This window comes from Suricata suricatta, chromosome 2 (assembly GCF_006229205.1).
Source record: "Suricata suricatta isolate VVHF042 chromosome 2, meerkat_22Aug2017_6uvM2_HiC, whole genome shotgun sequence".
In the NCBI taxonomy this organism is placed as follows: Eukaryota; Metazoa; Chordata; class Mammalia; order Carnivora; family Herpestidae; genus Suricata; species Suricata suricatta.
The window spans coordinates 27,406,525-27,426,260 of NC_043701.1; the positions used below are offsets into that span (position 1 = coordinate 27,406,525).

General features: G+C 35.9%; 1 protein-coding gene across 1 annotated transcript in view; it reads left to right on the forward strand.

Annotated features, from left to right (window-relative positions):
- SLC13A1 (solute carrier family 13 member 1) overlaps positions 1-19,186 on the forward strand; it is a 125,248-nt gene extending 106,062 nt beyond the window's left edge. The window contains exon 16 of the mRNA XM_029924122.1: positions 18,845-19,186. The gene's annotated coding sequence lies outside the window, so the exon portion shown is untranslated. The remainder of the gene's footprint in view (positions 1-18,844) is intronic.
- The last annotated feature ends 550 nt before the right edge of the window (positions 19,187-19,736 follow it).

The following is a 19,736-nucleotide window of genomic DNA, read 5'->3' on the forward strand; positions in this document are numbered from 1 at the left end:
TTTTCTTCTCTTCAATTATCTGGAAGAGTTGTAGAATTTAAATTATTTTAAATTTATTGAGATTTTTTTATGAAATAAAATTGTTTATCTTGATAAATATTCTGCCTTGAAAAGGATATGTATTATGCTATTGTTTGACAGAGACTTTTAAAGTGTCAGTTGGGTCCACTTTCTTGATACATTTTTCAATTATTCTATATTCTTACTGATTTTTTTTCCCCTGCTTGTTCTACCAGTTATATATTGAGAGAGGAATGTTGAAATCTTTGCCTATAATGTAGAGTTGTCAATTACTTGCATTTTTACCTGCTTTTGCTTTATGTTTTTTGAAACTCTATTATTGGTTGGCGTGTAAACATAAGGTTGCTATGTGCTCTATGCCTTTATCACTGTATGAAGCTCTTTTTGTCAATGTTGATATTCTTCACTATGAAATATATTGATACTAATGTAAGTATTACCTTTTAAGTTAGTCTTAGCATAGGTTATCTTTTTCCAGGATTTTATTTGTAACCATCTTATGTCTTTATATTTAAGGTGAGTTTCTTATAGGAAATATAATTGAATCTTGTTTTCTTATGTTTTAATCAAATATTACTGATTCTGCCATTTAATTTAGGTATTTAGGCCATTTGTATTTAATGTTGTGTTTGGCATAATTGCATTTAAATCTACCGTTTTGCTATTTTTTTCCTATTTTATTTGTTCTGTGCTTTGTTTCCTTCTTATACTACCCTTCTTTGGATTAATTATTTTTATGACTTAATTTTATTATTTCATTTCTTGACTTATTTACTATAATTTTTGTGGTTGGTTGAAGATCCATAGTTTACATCTTTATCACAATTTACTTTACATAATATACTATCACCTTGTGTATAATATTCTTAAAATAATTTATACCTATAACCTCCCCTTACCACTTTGTGTTATTGTTGTCATACATTTTATTTCTATATGGATAATAACTCAAAAATGCATTGCTATTTTTAAAATCTAAACAGTCAAGTAACTTTTGAAAATATCAAAAAATGTTTCATATTTCCCCATATTTTTGTTTCTTTTATATAAGCTTTCTACCTGGTATAATTATTATTCTTTAAGGTTTTTTAAATCTGGAAAAGATAAATTTCACCTTTATTTTAGAAAGATATTTTCACTTGGAATAGAATTTTACATTGTATTTTTCTCTCAGAAAATTAAAGATGTCCCATAGTCTTCTGGTCTGTATTCTTTTTGATAAGAAATGTACTTTTAATTCCTAAGTTTATTCTTCCACATGTGATGTGTAAGGTTTTTCTTCTGGCTGCTTTTAAGATTTTTCTTTATAACTGATTTTATATAATGTTATTGTAAGGTACCTTGGTATAATTTTTGTTTGTTTGTTTCTATGTGTTCAGTTTCCATCAGGCTTCAATGTATTTATAGTTTTTTTTAAATCAAGTCTAGAAAAGCTTCATCCATTTTTCCTGAAAATATTTTCTCTATATCTCCTTTTATTTCAGGGACTATAATTACATATTTGGTCACTTGATATTGTCCCAAAGTACAATGGATCTCTGTTTTTGTTTTCTGTTTGTGCATATCATTTTGAATAGTCTCTGTTGCTACATCTGTAGTTTCACCAGTTCTTTCTTCTTCGTTGCCTAATCTTCTGTTAATTCCATCAAGTATATTTTCCATCTCAAACACTGTAATTTTCAACTTTAGAAATTTGATTTGGGTCTTTTGTATGTCTTCTGTCATTGCTGAGCATACTCATATTGCTCTCTACCTTCCTGAACATATGTAATACAGTTTTAACAACTTTTGGTGTTTTTACCTACTAATTGTGTCACCTATGTCATTCCTGTTTCTATTCCTATTGCCTGACTTTTCTCTCTTTTAAGAGTCATATTTTCCTTCTTTTGCTGTCTGGTAATTTTTTTAAATTGAGAGTCATACATTGCTTATTTTACTTTGTTTAATACTATACATTTTTTTAAGTTTATTTATTAACCTCGGGGGGGGGGGATCTCAAGAAGGGTCCATGCTCTCAGCACAGAGCCCAACGGAGGGCTTAAATTCATGAACCATTAGATCATGACATGAGCCAGAACTGAGAGTCAGATACTTCACCGACTGAGCCACCCAGGTGCCCTAATACCAGATATATTTTTATTCCTAACATACTTGAGTGTTATTCTGGGGCATAGTTGCATTATTTGGAAATAGTTTGATCCTTTTTAGTTTTTCTCTTAAGATTTATTGGGCGAGACCAGGAAAACCTTTAGTCTAGAGTGACATTTGCCTCACTACTAAGGCATTGACCTTTTGAGTATTGTACTGGATGTTCCACTAATTGACCACTCTAGCTCATGGGAACATGAATTATTCCCAGCCCTGTGCTGGTTTTTGGAATTGTACCATCTAATAATTTATTGGTTATTTTTTCACCCTCAGCTCGTTTCCTGAGAGACCTGCATTGATGAGTATTCAGCAAATTATTGGACAGGATTTCTGGAGATCTCTCTGCACATCTCAGTGCATGTCTCTCCTTTCTGATACTCTGCCTGAAAACCACAGCCACCTGTCCCTTTCACACTCCTAGCTCCATCTATTCAACTCAGGTGATCACCAGTATCTGCCTGGATTCCCTTTTTTGAACTGCTGCCTGGAAACTCCCCCCTTGCTTAGGTTGGAATAATCATAGTTCTCAACTATTTCCTCTCTTTCAGAGATCACTGTCCTGTATTGCCTGGTGTCCAATGTCTGAAAACTGTTTCATATCATTTCCCCTATTTTTAGTTATTTGAGGCAGAGGGTAAATCTTGTTCCCCATGCTGTATCTTGCCAAAAGTGGAAGTATCTAGAAGGGTCAAGTTCAATTATAAACTTTTTTTCCTAGTACGATTGGAATCAGGTCAAGTTGAGTTAATTAGATGGTTCTGAAGTCTTGAATTTTAATCACTGGTGTATAATTCAGCTCTTAAATAAGAGAGTAAATATGGTATGAGGATCCTCTATGATGGTATTGGGAAGTAGAGAGTGTTGCTTCATGAACTCAGTCTGAATTTGTTGAGTTTGAGATTTTTTTCACCACTTGTGAGAGACTTAAGAAGAAATAACTAATTAGCCCTTAACTAAACCAAATGTGAAATGGCAAATAGTAGTCAGACCTGCATTTCTAGTTTAAAATTAAAGATGAGGCGAGTCTGGAACATACGAAAAATAGGTAAGAACATCCTTTCTGTTGTTTCCTCAGCTTCAGTACTATGATAGCTACCTAATATTAATATCTTATATTGTTTGATATATTTTTAATTATTATTTTAATTCAGAGATGAAATTTTATGGCCCTATTTGAAAGAAGGCTATGACAAATGTAATCCACATGTATATATATTTTGCTTATATATAAAAATAATAAGGAAGTATATATAGGGATATATATATGATATGCAGTTTTTAAATCTTAGGAAAATTGTTCAGAGAATAATTCAACCCCAAAGTAAGTTCAACCTGAGGAGGCAGGTCTCTGACAGAAACTGTGATATGTGTGATATGATGGGAATATTTTATCTTCACAGCCATAGGGCTTTTTGGGTAGACCATCTAACAGATGTTTAATGAATAATAAATAATGACAGGTTATTCCGCAGGGTCTGGGAAGTAATTTTTTTACTACAGTCCTTGATAATTGCTCTCCATAAACTTTTAATCCCCATCTCAGCTGGGAAAGTAATTGCTTCTGGTCAGAGCTGGAGGTCCACTGGGAGCAAGCAACCCTCTCCTCGGGGAATCCAGTAGGTTGCTGCGACACGCCCTCATCTTTCTCTCCATACAGAACCTACTCATGGGTCCTCCTTAGAACTTGAACAGGGCCAGAATCCATCATCAGAACTGGGGTTTGAATTCTCATATTGCACCTCTGGTCAGGACTGTGTGTGTGTGTGTGTGTGTGTGTGTGTGTGTGTGTGTGATTTAATGTGCTAGATATTTTATACTTTGAGTTAAACCCAGCTTTATAATTACTGTGTTACTGAAGGCTAATGTCACTTGTATTTACCTCCTCATATTTTTGTATATCCAGAATTCTAAAGGTTATAAAGAACATAAGGGGTGCTTGGCTGGCTCAGTTGGTAGAGCATGTGACTCTTGATATTGGGGTGGTAAGTTTGAGCCCCATGTAGGTTGGAGAGATTACTAAAAAATAAAATCTCTAAAGTAAAAAAAGAACATCAGTCATCCCAGGAAGACAGAAATCTCACTGGCCACTATATACATTCCTTCTTCTACATCTATCTTCTTTATCTTCATATATTCACTTGACTAAAGAATGTAAACAAGGAAAGAAAACAATGTACAATGCCCAAAACACTACTGAACATTTACAGTAGATTGCTTTTTAAAGTCTGTCATTAGCCAAGTACTTCACAAGATAGAAAGCAAGTTTTCAAGAAGGAGAATTTTTAGCTAGTAATCCTTGATGTGTCTCCTGGGAAAACCTATATGGAAAGGAGAGGTGAAAACTAAACACACAAGTACTATTTGCTGTGAGATTACTAGTCACATCTTATGCAATCTTCTCTGAATGTATTCTCCAAACATTACGGATATTGAATAGTAATGAAGTGTCTCAATAAATCCAATAACATTCAAGGACGTTTAAAATAGACTTTAAAGTTTGACTTTTGAGTATCATGAGAGAGTCAGACTAAATAGGTTACCCAACTACAAGACTGATAATCACACAGATAGAGTAATCAAGACTGAGTGGTATTGTTCAAGGCATGGACATATATAGTTAACACAGAATGAAAACCGATAAGTAGTCCCATGTAAATATGCCTATTTTGGACAAAACAAAAGCAATTTAATGGAAGAAAGATAGCCTTTCTACAAATGGTGCTGTAGAAGTGGACATCCACAGGCAAGAACAGAAAACAAAACAAGCAAAACTTTGACCTAAGCTTTATATTGTATGAAAATTAGCTCAAGATTGATAATGAACTTAAATGCATAAATGTAAAAACATAAAACTCTAAGATGTTTAGAAAAAAACATAGAATAAAATCCTCATGGATCTAGGGCTTGGCAAAGAGTTCTTTGACTTAACAGCAAAAGTATAATCCATAAAAACAAAACTTAATAAACTGGAGGGCACTTGAGGGGAAGAGCACTGGGTGTTGTATGGAAAACAATTTGACAATAAAATATTATGGAAAAAAAAAAGAAATTTAAAACTGTTACTTCAGTAAATCCCCCATTAAGAGATTGAAAAAAACAAACCATGAAATGAGAGAAAATATTTACAAACCACAGGGACTAATACTGACAATGTGTGAAGAACTCTTAAAACTCAGTAAACAAACAATCCAATTAGAAAGTGGGCAAAAGAGGGGCACCTGGGTGGCTCAGTCAGTTAAGCATCTGACTTCGACCCAGGTCATGATCTCATGGCTTGTGAGTTCGAGCCCTGCATGGGGCTATGTGCGGGCAGCCCAGAGCCTGGAGCCTGCTTTGGATTCTGTGCCTTTCTCTCTTTCTGCCCCTCCCCCACTCATGCTCTGTCTCTGTCTTTCTCTCTCTCTGTCTCTCTAACTCTCAAAAATAAACACAAAAAACTTAAAAAAAAAAAAAGAAAGTGGGCAAAAAATATGAAGACACTTCACAGAGGAGCATATATAGATGTTAAACTCAAGAAAAGAGGTCCAAATCATTATCCATTATGTAAACGCAAATTAAAACCACAATGAGATATCACTACACCCATGTCAGAATGGCTAAAATAAGGAACAACAGCACTGAACACTGTCAAGGATATGGAGAAATTCAGCCACTCAGTGCTGGTGGGAATACAAGTGGTACAGCCAGTCTGGAAAACAAATTGGCAACTTCTTAACGATAACTACCGTATGACCCAGCAACTGCAATCCTGGACACTTCTCTGCAATCCAGAGAAATGAAAGTGTATGTTCATACAAAAACCTACATGCAAGTGTTTATAGTGGCTTAGTAGGAAAAGTAAAAACACTGGAAACAAGCTAGATGTCCCTCAAAGTGTGAATGCATAGGCAAACTGAGACACATTCATACCCTGGAACATGACTCAGCATTAAACAGAACAAACTGCTGTGCACTGAGTTAGGTCCTTGTACGGTCTAGTGAAATTGCTAGAGTGTCATTGACCCACAAGTTGGCAAGGCGTGCCTTTAGCACTTCTTCCGCGTTAGTGATGTTTTGCTTAGTGAGGTGGTAAGTGTTTTGTGTCTATTACTGACGTTGTCCTAATTCCTCTCACTACAAACAGTAAATTCTGGTGAACAAAATATGTGGAGTTGGAGGTTGGGATGGAAGGTGCTGTTGACAGATCGGCTGTTAAGAAGTGCAGACATCACTATTCAGCTACACCTGAACTTCGGGGAACTGAAGAGATGGATGCCATACTCTGCACGTTCAGGAGCAGTATTGAACCTACTTTTCTCTTCATATATTTATTCTTCACAATCCATCTGTTTCTCACACTTACTATCTGAATGTCTGATAGAGTACCTTTTTATAAAGCACTCAGAACGTCTATGTGAATTGAAAGATGCAGCACACACACAACTGCATGTTCTCAAAGAATTTTCACATTGTTCATTTTCGTTAGAGTCTGATTAAGCACCTCCTAAGAGGCGAAGCAACGATCTGAACTATCAAAGCAATCCTCAGCCTATCTTTTAACTCTTCTCCATAAAACAGTGTCAGCTTGTGAATTAGATTTTCTAAACTTTTCTTGTTGACATTTTCTAATCCTTTTTTTTATTCCTTTAGAAAAAATATAACAAATGCTGATTTAATAGTGCCTGCTGCCTCCCACGTATCATTCTTAATTCCTATCAGCATATGTACGAAATTCTGAGGAAAGGGGCACCTGGCAGCTCAGTCAGTTGAGCGTCAGACTTCAGCTCAGGTCATGATTTGGCTCAGGTCACGATCTCATGGTTCCTGGGGTCTAGCCCGGTACCAGCCAGGCCCTCTATGGTCAGCACGGAACCCACTCAGATTCTCTGTCCCCACCCGCTCTCTGCCTCTTTCCCACTCATGCTCTCTCTCAAAAATAAATATTTTTTAAAAATTTTTAGGAATAGTTGGAAAATCACCTATGTCCACCACACACACACTCCCATTCTGAAATTAAAATTCACTGGGGGCTGATTCAGCCCATTTTACATAGCATTGTTTTAAAACAAGACCTTGTGATGGGCTCTAGGAATTCTTTGCGAGAATATAACGTAATAGATATTTCTGCAAATCTTAGGGAATAAAATAAGAATAAACAGCGCTCTTCTGGGAAAGATCATTTCATGTACATTTTCACTGTTTTTGGATAAATGTGGGTGCACAAAGATTTTTGATATGAGAAGCTCATTGATCAGCTGATTTTAAAGGAGGTATGACCAAGTTGTTTTGAATGAGTGGAGTATGAAAGCCTGAGGTGGGGAGGTAAAAGAATATAGTAGTAACATGTTTGTACAATTATCAAGTTGCCTTTGTATTTAGTTTATTTGCCAGAGAACTGTTGTCTAATTTAAGGTTAGGAAAATTAAAAAATATGAGTTAATAGTCTGGTTTGGGGGATGCCTGGGCGGCTCAGTGAGTTAGGTGGTAGGCCCTTGATTTCTGCTCAGATCATGATCTCCCAGGCTGCACCTTGGAGCCACAGGTCCTGCTCCGAGCTGACAGCAAGGAGCCTGCTTGGGATTCTTGCTCTCTTCCTCTCTCCCCCTCACGCTTGCAAGCGCTCCTGCGGGCACTCTCTCAATCTCTAAAATAAATAAATAAACATTAAAAAAAAAAAAAGGAAAAGAGCCTGGTTTAGGAGTGAGAAATACCAGGGCTCAAATACTGCCATTTCCCCATTGCATTACTTTGGTCAGATTATTGAACTCTCTAACTCCCAGCGTCTCTGAGTACTTAACTACTGAGATTACAACATCGAATGCTCCTCTCTATTTTATTATTGCTTATAAAACGTGTTTTTACCTGTACGGATTGTTACCTTTAAACAAGAATAGGGTTAGGAAATGAACTGCTTTTTTGAATCGTCTTGATAATTTCTTTCAGTCTGTTTATTTATAAACTTTTGTCCTGGGCTTCCTTCCATAAAAGATTGCAATTGGATTATAGATACTACAATCAAAGAGAATTTTTAAAAAAATAGAGGAAGAAAGAGTATAGGGGAAATAAACACAGGAAAATCAGTGGAAGCTAAATGTCTTGAGGTACATTTAAGATACGTTTCATATAGTAAGGTATCTTTTTACTTTGCTGATAAAGAAGATTCCATCCTTAATGACATTATTCACTATTCATTATTCACTAGTAGCGAAACTCCTGAGCTGTTTCTTAGAATGCTTTATAATTAAATCCCATAGAGGGGCACCTGGGTGGCTCAGTTGGTTGAGTATCCGACTTCAGTTCAGGTCATGATCTCACAGTTTGTACTCTGCTGCTGTCAGCCACAGAGCCCACCGTGGGTCTTCTGTGCCCCTCTCTCTGCCCCTCCCCTGGTTGCACTCTCCCCAAAATAAATAACTATTTAAAAAATAAAATAAAATCCTATAGACTAATCACAAGACATCACTCAAGAAAAGCAAGTCTTCTTATGACCTAGGTGGGAAATGGGAGTGAGTTGAGGCAGGATGAGGGATACAGGAGAAATGCCACAATTTTAGTTCAGGTGTTTGGTATCTGACTGGCCTAACTCTGAGTATTTTATCTAAAGAATGACCATCACAGTCTTGGAAATATATTCCGTGTATGTTGGTTCTTTTTATCTATTTTTAATTGTAAAATTCCTCAAACATATAGAAAAGCACAGAACATATTAGTAACAGTACCAAATGCCCACTGTCCAATGAATCCACCATGCAAGTTTTTAAAATTAATAACAATTTATAATATTTGTTCCATATATTTTTTTCCAAAAGACAAGAATATTCCAAATAACACCTAAAGGCCCCTCAAACTCATTACTGACACCAGAGGTAATGACTGGCCCAATTCTGAACTATCCATGATTTCATATGTTTTCTGTGGTTATATGTATGTATAATTTATAGTACAATGTTTAGAATATATTTTTAAGTTTTCTATAAATTTTATTATTCTGTGGGTCTATTTTTATGGTACATTTTTCTTAATAACTTATTCATATGTGTAGCTCTAGTTTATTCATTTTAATTTCTATATAGCATTAAATTTTATTTTAAAAGACAATTTTATCAACTCTCCCAATGATGGACAAAATTTTTCCCCTAGTAGTATTCTTGTACACAGCTCGTTGTGCACATGTATGAATTTCCCTACAGATCAATGCAACTGAAACTGCTTGGTTCCAGAGGATGGACAGCTCCAATTTTCCTAGGTATTGCCTCGTTGGCTTTCGGTAGTGGCTCTGTTCATTCCCCGGAAAGCAAGGTGTAGGAATTCTCATTTGCCCACATCCTTTTCGACATTTGTTGTTACACCTTTAAATTCTTGCCATACTTACAGAAATTTTATCTTGATATTGCTTTAACATTTTTCTAATATGTTCTGAAGTTGAGCATATTTCTAGATATTTATTTATTAGGTAGCCCTTGGAATTTCATGTTCTTTGAGTTGCATATAAATAGGTTTTCCCTAACCAGCTGCTATTTATTTTTATTGATTTGTAGGAATTCTGTACCTTAAATAACAATCCTCATGCTGTAGTTGTTGTTGTTGTTTTTCATGATGGATTATCTTTGAACCAAGTTGTTAATTTTAACATAGTAAAACTTATGTGCTGTTTCCTTTAGCATTTTGTGTTTTTTGTCTTTTTTGCCCTTTATGGATATACTCTGTACACTGATATAAAAAACACATCCCTGCCCCCCAGTGTCATAAACCTATTTTTATGTTTTACAGCAATGTTCATATATAAAATTCTTTTATAATTTTTCTCTCTTCTTTTTTCTTGGTCCAACTTTATTATCAAGGTTATAATACCTTTATCAGGCGAGTTAAGTGTCTTTCCCACTTTTTCTATTCTCTAGATCATTTATATTAGATATACATTATCTTTCTTCTAAGACTTCAAAGAAATTGCTTAAATATCTAGAATTTTCCCACAAAATTTTGCTATGAAAGTTCTCATATAGCAAAGTAGAAGGAACTTTAGTGAAGGCCCCTTGACCTACTACCTAGATTCTACCACTAACGTTTTACTCTACTTGCTTTATCACATACCTGTCCATCTCTCCATCTCTTTAGCCAACTAGATTGTTGGTTTGTAAGTAGTTTTGAGTCTTCCTTGATGTTGTAAATCTAGATTTTTAAAAAATTTTGTTACAAATGACTCACCTTAGTTTTCAATTACTGGAATAAAATTTTCAACACAATCCTGTTATTTTGTCCACTATATTTATAACTGTGCCTCATCTCTCCATTATTTTTTTTTTACAAATTAAGTGATTATGACCCAGCTCACAAAACATGTCTCAATAAATTACAATAAATCAATTTTAGACAGTGTTTTATGACCACAATGTAATAAAATTAGTAGCTAATAAAAAAAGATGTTTGAAATGTTTAGAAGTTTTAAAAAAACATTTCTAATAAATGGTAATACTATGTGAATTATATGTTATGTTGTTGTATTTGTTACAGATGTTCTGTATGTTATTTGCCAGTAACATCTCTATGCCGTCAACATTTATGGCTACCAACTGATTTGTGGTTATATCCAATATGCATTTTCTTTTGTACTACATGTATTCAGATCTCGTTTCATGTGCTTTAATAAGATTCTACAGTTTTATTCTTATAGGTCCCATGCTGATTTTCTGTTATTGATATTATCATCAGAACAAATCCTTTTTCCCTGAGCTACTTTTTTTCTGTAGAGTTTCATACAATGTTCAACTGACTCACCATAATTAGTACATTCTTCCCTTCATTAGTTTCGACGTGGCTAAAAGCTGTCATCTCATCTGTTCTTGATGGAGATGGCATGTGTCACTGTTTTTTCTTACTCAGATTTCTGTATCTATTCAGATTGCTTACCCTTTTTTCTGACTCTGAAAAGGGTTGCTTGAAGAACATTTGTCAGACACAAAGACTGACAGTCGTGCATTTGCCATTACTGGTCGTGGCATCTCCAGCTTCCTCCTCGGACATTTCCCCACCATGTTTACCATCAGCCACGTGAGGACTTCTGGACCAGAACACCGCACTTACACTTCTTCACTCAGCGAGTTACAAGACTCTTACTAGCTCTGAAGCTATCTTGGGGCCCAGAATTAAATAAAAATAGTAGCTCACACTTAGTGAGTGTTTGATTGTGCTGCAGGCATGGTTTGGGGGGGGGGGGTTTACACGTACTTACTCACATATTTTGGATGCAGATATTTTCTTTCCTAGCCATCATAAAAAGATCTGTAACCTTCCTACAGTGAGATATATTTGATGCTTGCCTCGCCAGTTTGTTAAAGGTGGCAAAATTAATTTAGTTCAGATTCAATGGCAGCAGAATTAGTGATAAACAAGTTTTCAGCATTTTCCTCTGACTCTTATGGTTAAGATAAGATTGCCACGACATATTAGATTAGCGTACTTTCAGTTATTATTTGCATAGCCTATGGAAAAATATGCAAAGGCAGCCAAACATAATTTATTATTTGGCCTTTAGTACACTTAAAGTCTTGCCCATGCCTGTAGAAGATTATAAATGTTTCTCCTGTGTTGTTGTTTTTTTCCTTCTCCCTTCATTTGGTGCTGTTTACTAAAGTTTACTAAAGTTCACTCACTGCCTTTGCACACTTACCTAATGGTTTTTGCCCGCATTCAAACAGACAAGAAAAGCACACATACCATCCCAGACCCTTCCTGCGGGGAGGATCCCACCTTGTGTCCTCAGATCCACAGCTACTTCCTGACATTGGTGTCACCTGCTTACACTCCGTCAGCTGCGTGATGTATCTGTAGGTTGCAGAACCAAGCGATTCAGGGTTTTCATTCCCTTTGGAGTCAGATTCTTTAGGCTTACCCTTAGTCTTCTCTGTTCTGGGCAAAAGCTCCTCCTTTCCTATCACCATGGAGGTAAATATTTGCCCTCAGCGGGGCTCTGCCCCACTTCCGGTCCCTTAGGGCACAGGGAAGAGAGCACTGGGTGCTTCTGCCAAAAGTACTGGGGGAAAACAAACATGCAGCCCTTTCATGTGCATTCTGGTCTCTTGTTCTGGGAGATTCTGATTTCTGTCGTACATTTGCTCAGTGGGGAGAACTAGCTTCCCAGTTGGTCTTTGGATGTTTTTCCCTCTCCATTCAGTACATATCCGGGGTTCTCAACAACAGCACTCCTGACACTGTAGTCCTGGTACGGCTTTATGTGAGGAACTGTCCTGTGTATTGTAGGTGCCTAGCAGCTTTCCTGGCCTCTACCCACTAGATGCCAGTAGCAAACGCCCTCCACTTGTGACCGCCAGAAATCTCTCTGGACTAAGTCAAATGTTCCCCTGGGGATCAGAATGATCCCAGGTAAGGCTACTAATATATATCATTTAATTGTAATTATAGATACTGTTAATCTAATTTACAGAAGGTAAATAATTACAGAAAACAAGATCGGCTATTGTAACAAAATACCTTTGAAAATTTTATATTTAAAAAAGGAAGTATTCACTTTTTTAAATTGACCAAATTGACAAAATTATTAAATAATTCAATAGGTGGGAATAATGTTAATACAACCAAGAGCATTGCATTGTAGCCCACAAGGACGGAAACATTAGCTGCCAGGCATTTATATTATAGTGACTGAGGCACACCCTTCATTTTTCCGTCAGCAATCTTGGTATAATTACTTTACTCTAGGACTGTCCAGAGGACATGGATTACAGAAATGAAAATGAAACAAAACAATCCTTGTCTTCAAACACTGTTTGACAAGTATCATTTTTCTGAAGATACAACCTTAATAAATTCAAGGAATATAGAAAGTCTGAAGTTGGTGTTGATTAAAAGTTTAATTCTATACTTTGTTGTTTTCTCAAATTTTGCCAAACTACTTTCACCGGTGTCAATAAAAAGTAAAACTTCATTAATTTTTGTTAGCAAAAGAAAGACTATTGTAAGTTATCAAAAACAATTTAATAAACTTTTTTTTTGCATTTTCTGTTGTTATTCAAGCTAACTTAACCAATACTTCGCCATGATAATCTTAGAGATCTGTTTTCCTAGACAAACATGACTTTAAATTGGTTTATGTATTTACACGCTTCTTTAGTTTTTATATTTCCCTTAACAATATATGTCAAAATATAACATGATAATACACATATTTCCTCCATTTATAATGAATGTGGAAAATGTCTTTGTGAGAACATACCATGAAGTATTTGCTTTTCCTCCACTGATATACATTGAGGTCATTTGCAAGGTTTCATTATTAGAAATGACACTGTATTGAAAAACCTCCTTCATACCTCCTTGTGCACGTAGGTGAGCATTTCTGAACAGCAGGTACCTTGTGCTCTGTACGTATCTGCACCTTCACTCTGTATTGCCACGTGATCCTCGAAAGTGCTACACTAACTTCCACGCCCACTGAAATTAATGATAATTTCCACTTACCATCATTCTTTCCAACAATTGACATTTGCAATTCTCTTACAACCTTAGCCAACTTGATGAATGGATAATTAGTATTTATTTGATGATTTAAGCTGGCATTTCTCCGATACTGAGAACAAATATTTTTCATTTCTTCTATGAATTTCCTGATTATATAGTTTTCCATTTATTTTTCTATTGAGTTGTCTAGCTTTTATTATTAAAATGTAGAATTTATATTTTCTTGCTTGTAATCCTTTGACACTTGAGCTGCATGTATCTTGTCCTGGTGAATGACCATATTTTGCCTTTGTCTGTTTTGTTTTTTGAACTGAGTTAAAGCTTTTAGATTTAAGTCCTCATTAAATTAGCTTTTAACCCTCATTATTTTTTTTTATCAAATTGTTTCCTTTGGGTTGTATTCTATACGTATCTTATTTTTAAAAAGCTTTCTCTACTCCACTTATGAAGTTATTCCCTATAATTTCTTTTAAAATATTTGTTTGGCTTTTCACATTTGCTTTTAATCCAATTTAATGTATCTTTGTAAATACTGAGAATAAGTATATATTTTTAGTTTTTCAGTATGAATACACCTATTGCCCCAGTAACATAACTTGAAAAGCCTAATATTTTCCCCATCAATTGGTAAAATTTTCACATGCCAAATCCCCTTGTAAGAATAATCCCTGTGTGGCGACTGTATTCTCTTTCACTGACCCATTGGGGTCCCAATGTTTTTAAGTAAAGTTTTAATAATGTTTTTAAATAAATTTTATTTTTAGAATATTTTTATTTTTACAGAAAATTGCAAAGACAGTGTAACATTTATGTTTTGCACCCAAGTTCCCTTATTACTAGTAGCTTAATTAGTATGGCATATTACTATTAACAAGCTAATATTGGTACATTAGTATTAACTAGAGTGCATTATTTAATCCTATTTCCTTAGTTTTACCTGACGTCCTTTTTCTGTTCCAGGATAAGCCCACATTAAGTTGTCATATCTCCTGAGGCTCTCCTAACAATGTCTCAGACTTTTCTTTGTTTTGGTGATCTTGACAGTTTGGGAGGTACTGGTCAGGTAGTTTGTAGAATGTCACTCTATTGGGATTTGTCTAATGTTTTTTTTTTTTTCTCATTATTAGACTGGGCCTCTAGGTTTTTTGATCTGCTTGGGTGTCTGCCCTGCTCTCCCCAGAAAGCTTCATTATGTGAGTAATACAAGTTTCCATTCCCTCCTGGTGCTAGCGCGGCACACCAGCCTGACATTGCGACTGCATTTGAGGCGGAGCCAGCACAGTCACTCCTGCCTCAGTAGGGTGCCTATAACAGTTTAATTGTTCATCAAAACAAATTAAGACTTCATGGAATTGAGGCCCTACACTATATTCTTAGTGAATATTTTACAGAGCAACTAAATATTCTTTTAAATTTCTCACCAGGATATCAATTATGAACCTGTGGTTATAGACTTTGTGTCGCATCTGTCTGACTTTCCCCTGAGGCTCAATATGATCTCCCTGAGATCATAGTCATTCCTTTATATTTTAAAAGAAAAGCTGTAAAGCTTTGCTTCTAATATTTTGGTATCCAATATAGCTTTGAATTTATGTTGGCTGCTATAAGGAAAAGATATAATTGTATTTTTTTCCCTATATAAATGACCAATTATTCTAATACAGTTGGTTGAATGCCCTTATCTTTCCTCACTGGTTGGAAAGATTCTGTCGTATAAAAATACCTTCATAAATGTTCATACAATATCACCACAGACCCCAAGTAGGGGAGCCTCTAGCTTAGGACCCATGCTTCAGAATGGGTCCTATGATGAGAGGAGGCAGCATGGCAAGAGACATACCTACACAGAGCCCATGTCCCAGTTTGCAAGCTAGCTAGTGTTAGATACCCTGGATCCCAGAATGTCGTGTCCATACAACTCTGAGCCTGCTAATAGCTACAGGACCTGCATGATTTGCTTTCTCTAAGAGCAGACCATACCACCAATAAGCATGAGGACTGACCAAGTAGAGGCTGTGTTCCTGGATTCATGGGAAGAGCTTGGATGTTCAGGCTAGGGTCCTGGTGTCCACACTGGGTGTGCATGAAACCTTCAAGAATGGGAAGAGAATAGGGTCAGGCCAAGACTCAGAAGCTGCAGTCAGGCCTATGCCTTCTGTCCCACCACATTCTGAGACAGAACTCCAGGAATCCTGCCTTCCAAATATATATACATATACACATGTACAGGTCAAGTTAAAAAGATAAAACATACTTGTTTGCTAGCTTAATTAAATGGTACGTGGGTTTCCATTTGCACTCTTGCCCTAGCTCCTACAAATGTTAAGGGGTGTCTTGTGTTCATTTCCACTGGGCTATTTCTTTATTCTTGTTTCAATAACTTGCTGCCTTCATTAATGTAATAATTAATCAAAAGGGAAATTCCCTTACCAATTTTGTTCTAAATTATTTTAGTTATTTTTTCCTTTTGTCCTCTAATATAAATCTAGGAAAGAGTATCACTTATCAAGCTAAAAAAAATCATAACTATCATTTTTACTATTTTATTCTCTTTTTAATTTAAAAGCTCCCTTTTAGGTTAATGTATGAATTTTCTCATGTTTTAAGTCCCTGACATTAGGTTCCATCTTAGCCTCTAAATCAGTGGTTCTAGACCAGAGGGAATTTCATCCCCTAGGGGACATTGACAATGCCTAGAGACATGTTTGGTGGTCACAAATGAAGTGAGGGGTGTCACTGGCAAGTAGTGGGTAGAGACCAAGGATGCTGCTAAACGCCTTGTGGTGCATATGACTGGCCCCACAGCAAACTGTCTGACCCAACTGTCAAAGTTGCCAAGGTTGAGAACCCGTTCTAGACAACACAGGAACATGCAGAACCTGTTATGACCCGTACATACACGTAAGCGTGTGTTAGAAGTTAGAAGTGTGTGAACTTGTTTGCACGTATGTGAGTGTATTATCATCACTACTGAGCTAAGTGCCTTCTTATCCACTGCCCTGCATCTGAGAGTCTCAAAGCAATTTACCCATATTATCTTGTTAATCCTCACCTAGAGCTCTTGAAATAGGTGACAACATGATTACACTTGTTTTATTAATTCAGAGACACAGACTAAGTGCTTTCCCAGTGTTCTTTACAAAAGTAAAACTATTGAAAACTATATTTCATGCAGTCTTCTGTTTCAGCTATTAGGTGATAGTTGATACTTACTTCTTTTCTTCCGCTTATAGAAGTTGGATGACTTTTCTTAAGGCAACAATACACTTTCTACTTTTTAACATGCAGTTCAATTCTAAGTACCTAATTCTTAACGTAGAAAGGAATCTAATTTTAACACAATTTAAATCTTTAAGTAGGTAGAAATATTTTTATACTTGAAGAAAAAATCTAAGGAAAACTTTTATAAAAGATTGAAATGGTTTAGTGATTAAGAATCTGAAAATAACTAATGCTGTAATGGAATTTACTGAACTTTAATCAGGATAAGCAATGTCATTAGGTTTTAGACATCATTTGTAAGCATAATATTTAACAGCAAACTGATCTTCAGTAATTCTGAAGGGATTATTACTAAACATATTGATTCTTAAAGAATCATAAATCTGGATGTGGATGTAAAAGAATATTTCATGCTGAAGCCACTGGTCACAAGGGCAAATGCATCTTCCTTGCTCTCATAGCCAGTGGAATTATACCTGAGTATGTGTGATGATTAATCTTATATGTCAACTTGGCTGGGCCACGGTGTCCAGATATATGGTCAGACATTGTTCTGGATAATTCTTTGATAATCATTGTTTTGGATGAGAGTAGCATTTAAAATAGTAAGGTAGAATAAAACCAGTTACTCTCCTTAATTTGATGGGGCTCTTCCGATCAGGCGAATTCCTGAAAACAATAGACTGACCTCCTCCTAGTAAGAGGGAATTCTGCAGCAGGTGGCCTGTGCACTTGAAGTACAGCACTGGTTCATTCTGGGTCTCCAGCGTGCCAGCCCACCCCACAGATTCTGAATTTACCAGCCTCAATAATCATGAGTCAATTCCTTAAAATAGATTTCTTTCCATAGATATACACACATCCTGTTGATTCTATTTCTCTAAAGAACTCTGAGTAATAGAGGATGTAAAGAAATCCTGTATTATGTATCAACAAGATGTAGAACGATGAACTGACACACATATACTTTGAACTAAAAAGAGTTCTACATAGTGTCTAGTAGCCAGCTGTATTTTCTTCAGACAACTGGTTTGCACTTTTTCATCTTCTCTACTCTAAATCCCATCAATGTGCTGCTATTATCACAAACACACTAAGATAAATTCTACATATCCTGTTCTCCTGTCCTTGACCATATGGGAAACTAAACTTCCTATGACCTCTGGAAGTTAGGCAGACCAGTGGGACTAGTCTTGGCTACAGAAATGTGAATGGAAATGACTTGTGTCACTTCCAGGGTGAGGCACTAAATCTTCCTGCACCTTTCTCCAGTCCCCCCCTCCCCGGCTACAGCAAACCCTGAAACCTGATGTTGAAATGTCAATGCCTCCCTTAATCAGAATCCTTGAGTGACCATCTGGAGCAAAGCCTGCCTCTGCCCAGCTTTGATATAGAAATAGGCCTTTCTTGTCTTTAACTACTGGAACTCATGGCTAACGTCTTGACAGACCATAACTTAGTTTATCCTGCCCAATAGAAGTAGCAATGCGTTCTTGCTGGCACTGCATAAATACTGGAGGAAAAGTCAACTGCAACTATACCCTTATGAAATATGGTCATAGTCTCTAAAAGAAAAAGGTGAATCCAGAATTAATACAATATAATAAAAAATAATTAATAAAGTTCTAAAATTAACACTATCATGTTATCTGGTACTTCGACTGAATTCAATTGTATTTAAGTCAGTTTATGTGTTTCAGTAAGATCTTCTGTCTCACACATTTTCTGACGTTGTCCAAACCATTTCAGTTCCCTGTACAACTGTCTTCTTACTACAAAGTATAAAAATTAGGAAAAGAGCAAGTTTTTTAACATTGTGAGCTTCTTAGAGAAACACATTTAACAAATAAGAGCACAAGTTTTATTTGAGGCTCATACTCCAGGGCACAGAAATATCAAAGAATAATGATTACATAATTTTAGTCCCATTAATATAAGGAGATATAAATTGGCATTATGCACCTGACTCGGTTTTTTCTTCTACTTCCTCTCCTTTTAGATATGATGGAACAAAGATATCACAAGGTTTTTTTTCTGGTTCCTGAGTTAGCCTTCCCACCCTGGAAGGAAAAGATGCCCACCATGGAAGGAAAAAAAGAAGAAAAATACTTAAATCTCAAACTTACCTTAGCAGCAACAGGCATGGGGCTTTAGTCTTTGCCCTGCCAGAGTAACCTGCTTTTAAAATCTAAAAGTAATTTGGAGAATCCTGGATTTGTCTTACTTTCTGGGTATAAACTCTGGATCTAAAAGTTACTCTCTTGTAATGCTGAATTAGTCATTTAATCTCCCTTATCTTCTATTTCCTCAATTCCAAAAGAATAAATGTATAAATATGTAACTCTTATAGTTATAACTGGTGCTTAATAATTACTCAAAATTATTTATTGACTAAATACAATAATGAATGGGTGGCTGGTAATTATGAAATTCATAGATCAAAATAATGTTTGTGTGAATATTTTCTAAATGATTAGGAGTTATAAAGATACAAGATATTATCAATAGAAAAGTGTTTTTGAAAATATTATCTCTAATATTTATTATATAGGAGTCTAACACCTGCTGGATTAACAAACAACCTAGAATTCTTACAGATTCTGTATGGGCTTAGCATATGCCTCTGAAATTAAGAACTTCTTTTCATGGCAACCTGAGCAAAAGGGGGCTTCCATGCTCCACACCCCCCAAAATGCCCTTGGAAATACATGTTCACAACATGTTTGAACTTCACAGAGTTGGAGTTTCTGCACCAGGAAGGTTGGCCTTTCTAAAAGCAATGACTCAGAACTAGTTGGAGAGGGACCACAGAAGGGTGCCTTTATACCTCACCCTCCTATACGCACCTCTCATAGAAGATAGGCTGCCAGGAAAATACTCACTCCCACGGG